Raw genomic sequence first — 6410 nt, forward strand, 5'->3', positions numbered from 1 at the left:
ACTTCTACAAGAAAAGTACCAATCCACTTCTTCAACAGCCAACAAAATTTCAGGCATTATCATTTTCCCATTTGTACAGTACAGGAGATAATGAGAAAAAGTGACTTAGAAGGCTATCTTATCCATATTCAAAGCTGAAGGACTGTCATGTACCTTATACGTGTTCAATACGGATATGTTGATTTTTTTAAAAAATATCATGTATTTCGTTTAGCTGAACGTATAAATTTATTATTTTATAAGAATTCTATATATTAATTTTTAAAATTCTAACTTCAGCATGCTGATTATCCATTATCTCCACACATTTAAAGAGGAGACAAGGAATAATTTAGCACCAATTAAGTGTGATAATAAGTTGAAATTATAGATTCTTCTAGCTGTTTGGTCATTTCTTCCACTCCATATTGGAGCAGATAAGTGGGACAGGGAATTATTGGTGGTTTGGTTTCAACCACTGCATTTTGGCTATCTTAAAATAGTTTTATCTTTTGACAATTGAACAAAATTCGTGTGTTTCTTTATAAGACAAAAGGAGATCTGCACCAGAAATTAATGCAATTATGCATCGGATTCAACTTGTTATAGAGTTTTGTGTAATGCAAATTCCTTTTTTATTCTCCATTCTCATCAGATATTTTATAAATTGCAGCAGAATCGGCAGGGCAGTAGTATGAGTAAGCTCCAAGTCATAGATGATAAAGCTCCTTGGAGCCTTTATTATTAGTTGGAAATTTTCAAATTTGTGTTTATTATTATTTTCATAGTAAAATCCCACTCAACATAGTTTAATAATTTCTTTTTCATCTTTATGATTAAAGATTAAGATACTGGTAAACAATATGGTTAAGTAATGTAGAGAGGAATAATAATGATGTTAAATGAAATATTCCGACATCTTAAAAGGAGTTTGAATTCTTCAAATGTCATCACCACGTCGGAATGAAAAGGCATCACCGACTATTCCCTCTTAAAATAATATCGATCAAGATTCTGATATTGGAATTGAGACAAGTTGGATGGTCTCGGCCTCATTCTCAGACAATACAAGTAATCACGTTAGAAGGCGATAATATTCTTTTAACTAGCCACCGTTAGAAGACACGACAAAAATATGAAATGGCACCGAATCCAGTTTCATCTGTGGCTGGTAATAACAACATCAGATACGTGGTTAGTATGGGATCAAACATTGTAAGTCACGTTTGCTCGGCATCTCCATGGTTTTATTAAATGTAATGAGTGGATGTCTATATCTATGGGGTTCTTGACAGAATCCCATTCTTTTGTCTGATCCTGCGAGTCTATAACAGTGATGGTTCGTTCAGGTTCCAAAGTCTCCATTTCTACCCATGGAATCATCCAACATACATTCCATGCTTTAGACTATCAGGTTTTTACGTGTGCTCTGAATATTTCTAATCAAACGTCGGCTAACATGTGTTTAAATGATTTTTTTAAGACGGATTATTATAATCCATTTAATTTAGCACATCTTTCGCACAATTCTGTCAACAAAGTAAGTCGTGTCCGCATGCTAAAGGAGCTGTCTACATTCAACATTATTTAATAAAATTAATTAAGCATGATATCTGTATGGATTTTTGAGCATTAATTAACAAATAATCGAAAATATTTTAAGTAGGTATTATCTTGTAATCGTCTCAGACTAAATTATAAGTTTATTTATTGAATGATTTATTTTATTCAGTAATTTCATAAATGTGTGAGTGATTATGAATGAGTGTTTGAAGTAAGCCATGTCAATTGATGAGCAAAACCATTGCCTGCTGGGCTCAAGTGAAACCCTTGGGTTCCCTAAAGGCTAAAGCTACAAAATGAATGGCCCTTGTAATCTATACCCTTTGTGGGGCAAGTTGAGGAAACCCACTAAAGCGTATGGTTTTCTCACCCACTACTTAAAAGGATGATTTTTAACGTATCAAAGGAATATGCCTCATGTCTGTTTGTGATTTTTTTGCTTCAACTTAAATAAAATCAATAACACTATTGATGCTTGATTAGGGATGATAAAAAATTGTACCCAAAGAGCTTTGATTCGGATTAGATTTACATTAAATTTCTAGGTCCAGTTAATTGGACTGAATTTAAATTTTAAAAAATTATTTCGGTATATTATAAAAATACCATTTTATATGTTTACATATCACTATTATTAGTCGGCTTGTTGGGAGTTCCTCACAAATTTGAGCTTAAAACAAGATTTTATGAGTTAAAAGTTAAAAGTTAAAAGAGGATCATGGGATAAGTTTTTGAGTTTTGATCCAATAATCCAACTTTAAAATAGAACTTTTCACTCACATTTGGTTCGATTTTGATTTAAAATAATTCTATCAAAATCAAAATTTGATTTAACTTTTTATTAAAATTCCTATTTAATCTAATCATATAAATTCGTATTATTATGATTATTCTTAAATCAATCCAATTAGGTCGAATCAGATCATAACCCGTTGAGTTCAAATAAAATATTCATCCCAACTTAAAACCCTAACCAAAGAAGTCTTGTTGACTTATTTCCATGCCCCTGTATCACCTGATCCTAACGTACAGTATCTTCCGCCATGGACCGTCTTTCAAGCTCGTTGAGAGTCCATTACCACCACTTGTACTCTCCGTTTTCTATTTATCTCTACCTCTCTCTGGTGATTGCTAACCAATCCTCCCATCACCTTTGTAAGTATTTTTAGCTCAGCTCTTCTTTTAATCCACCTCCATCAATTAATACGAACTTTAAAAAAAATCACCCTTTTTCAGTTTTTGAATGCGATTCCTGTCTGGGTTTTTAATTTAAAGCTAAATTTTTTAGTAAAATCTCAACTTTTTTGGTTCAATTTTGGTGGCAACAGATTAGTATTCTGAAACTTATAGAGAACTATTGTCAGTAGTGTGATGAGACCTGGATAATATGAAGGAACTAATCTTCGAAAACAGAAATTGTAATATTTGGAATTAGATTAAATTAAGATGAACAAGTAATAGAAATGATTTTGGAAATTCAAAAGAAAAATATTGATGTTGTAGTTTGTAATCAATTTGAAAGTGAATGAGCCTGCGCTGCCGACAAAATCAACGGCATTCTCACTCAAAGAAAGACTTTGTAACTCCTGAAAAGGAAGAACCAAAGAGGCGTTGAGATTAAGGAAACTGCTGTTGTAGAATGTAACTAAATCATGCTAAGCTACTGTGAATGTAAGATTAAGTAAAAGTCGGATGAGATGGCTCCTCCAGTGGTTGGGTTGCAATTAGCCTTTTCCCATTCACAACAATCTGAAACTTTTTCTTCCACTAAGAGTTCATCAGATTGTTGGGGATTGGAAAGGTTGAGTGCAACCTTTAAAAATAGGAAGGATACGGAAATGGTTCGAGAATTATGAGTTAGTTAAATATGTTGCTTCTGTTTTGAAATATTTATTGTGTTTAGGTTTCTCTCAATCCCTCTGCCTTGTAGATGTGCATCCCTTCAATTCCCTTTTCTTGTATACTTGTTAATTTTAAACTTGGAGTTTCTGTTTTGGTACATTTAGCGAGCCTAGGTCATTTACTGGGATTTAAGTTACGGCAGGTGGGACGTTATTTTATAGCTGCAATGGCTTGATGATGCTTCATAAGAAGTCAAAAATGGAACTGGGATCTCACTCCTGAAATTTCAAATTCTCATATAATTTAATTATTTTCTTTGTATTTTCTATTGAAATTTTGCTTTCGTGCCCCTAAATTTTTATAAGTTTGCCCCTCCAACATAAAATCATGCGTACGTCTCTGTATGTGACTCCTCTTGTTTCCAAAGAACTTGCTGAAAGGTACTCTGATTTTTTAATGACCGATATATTGCAGGTAAGCCTGTTTATCTTTGTATCCTTAGGTTTGTTTTTACTTAATGCTTTATGTTTTCTCTTTCATACAATATGACATTGTACCTATTCTAAGTCCAGCATCTCTAGCAAGGTCAAGAATTGAAATTCCTCAAGCAGACTTGTAGGCAACCAAATATTATCTAATTAATGAAAAAGTTTTCCTGCTGATGTTTCATTACGAGTTTTGAAAAAAATGTAAAGAAAGATACTTGGAGGATAAAAGCTTTTCGAGTTTCATAATGTTACAAACCTAATTTAGCATTGATGTCAAGGGAAAATTTTCACAAGAACAGTTCTTGCATTTGCATATTGGCTTCAATTCAAGTTGTAGGTATTTTCTATGATTTGATGGTCATTTTTTTGTCATTTTGATGACGTTGAAGAAAAAAAAACTTTTATTATGAATTGCTTTAGACCTAATTTACTTTTTATTCTTTTCTTGCCTGTTTGAATCCTGGATGGTCAGCCTAATCCTGATTCTCTAAAACTATTGAAGTGCCCACTTGGTTTTAATTTAAATAATCCATCAGGTCTAGATGTTATAGTGATAAACTTCTTTAATCAATAGGGCCAATATCTTTGTTCCTTTCACTCCTGTGGCTAATCATTTTAATTTTTTGTCAAAGTCTAAAACATAGTCCAGTTACCTTGTTAGGTGAAAATAATCTGGTTAAGAAAAAGGAAGCCTTCTATCTTGCTGTTAATGCTTTTATAAAATACATGATATAAGTGATGTCAATATAATTGAAATCTATCATTCTTTTTTTGTAGATTTGACACAGAATATATGTGCAAGCATGCACGCGAGCGAGCACACACACAGAGAGCAAAAATATGCTACAGAATAAGTTGGACACACTCTTACAAGTAAAATATGCTACAGTATTGTGAACAACTGAACATTGTTGCAGTACAATACTTTACATTAGTGTGAACTGTAATCCCAACTTTGAGAAAAAAGGAAGAAACCAACAAAGAAAAGAAAGACTCCGGCGTCAAGCAACATGTACAGAATGTTTTTTTTATAGAAAATGCCCATTGGGCGGGGTATTAGTGGGAATATCTGAAAAGTTTGTTTAGTAATGTTACTTGTTAAAGAGGTGAAGCGTATGGGAAAAATGAAGATGACTAAAATTTGATGTGATTTAAATTTTTAACTATTTGGTGTTAAGAGAATTGGCATGGAGAGCTATGATTCTCTATTTTATGTTCGTTAATATGATTAACATTAGTGTTCGGAGTGAAGAGTTCCTGATGCCAGCAAGGTTTGGGAACTTTCATGTTCTTAAAGCTGTTACACCCATGCTGTAGGAATAATTAATGGGGTAAACTTATCATGTTGTTCTTACAAGTATTTTTTTTCTGTCGTTCAAGAAATCGTTGATTTCATGTGTGCAAGAAGAATGTAACACGGTAGCTAGGGGAGGGGTAAATAACTTGAATTAAGTTACTGATCTTATTTATGAAGTTAAAAGTTTTTATTTGTTATGTGGTATAGAGGTGTCTGTTTTTTTCACATAAAGTATTCTGGTTTTTGGAGCTGGGATCCACATCCGCATTTGATCGTGGCTGATTCGATTGCAAATGCAAAACTGGTTGTTCTTCCGTACTACTGATATTCAAAGTTGGAAAGCAAAAACAATAATCCTGTGGTAAGTATGGCACCTATTGTCCAGCTGGTATAGCACCTATTGTCCAGCTGGTTTAGCACTCAACAATAAACTGGTAATCTTCCTTGGACAACTGCATCAATCTGATTCTGTTCTCTTTGATATCTTTTGTGCAATTTACTTGAATCATATTCACAACTGTCTTTGCTCACATTTTTTAGACGTACGTGTGTCCTTTAACAACTATGTTTTAATGTACATGAACAGATAGTCCCCATCAAAAAGCAATCAGCATTAGCCCCAACAATCAGGAACAAAGGATGCTTCTGTACTTGGAACAGAACCAGAGATTTCAGCTTGCAGTGAAGTTAAAGATTAATTAGCATCGAAATTTCTTAATCTTTTTTTTTAAATGGAATGCAAGTTATCAAAGATTAATGATAGTTGTGTATACATTCCATAAATAATGATCATAAGCTTCCCCACCATTACCTGCCTTAGAGAAAGGTATGGCTGAGCTCCAACTGGTGGTAACTTTTTCCCCTTGGCCTAATCCTAGGGTGGCTTCTACTTCTAGCATCCCAGGTAAAGTAAACCCCCTTATTAGGGGTGAACAATCAACCGAATTGACTCGAATAAATTTTTTTTGAGTTAGTTAAGTTGACAAGTCTTATTTCGTAACTTATTTTATTTGATTTATTTTTTAAAGTCGAGTTTATAAAATCCAAGTCAAATTGTATTGTACGAGTTTATGTTTAAATTTAATTGCAAATACTTATGATGTTATGAACTTATGATACTAATTGATTTTAATTTAAACAATTTTCTATAATCATATATATATATATATAATTGGGAGTTGAAAGATTCGATTCAAACTTAAAAATTGATTCACTAATCATTAAAAATTTTGAGTTATTCA

At 32.8% G+C, this 6410-nt stretch overlaps 1 long non-coding RNA gene across 1 annotated transcript; it reads left to right on the plus strand.

The window, feature by feature from the left end:
- Positions 1–2522: 2522 nt before the first annotated feature.
- LOC120143533 lies at positions 2523–5973 on the plus strand. The gene is made up of 2 exons (XR_005517948.1): positions 2523–2697; positions 4650–5973. It is a non-coding gene; the product is annotated as an uncharacterized LOC120143533 (long non-coding RNA).
- The last annotated feature ends 437 nt before the right edge of the window (positions 5974–6410 follow it).

This window comes from Hibiscus syriacus, unplaced genomic scaffold (genome assembly GCF_006381635.1).
Source record: "Hibiscus syriacus cultivar Baekdansim isolate YM2019G1 unplaced genomic scaffold, ASM638163v2 tig00110858_pilon, whole genome shotgun sequence".
NCBI lineage: Eukaryota > Viridiplantae > Streptophyta > Magnoliopsida > Malvales > Malvaceae > Hibiscus > Hibiscus syriacus.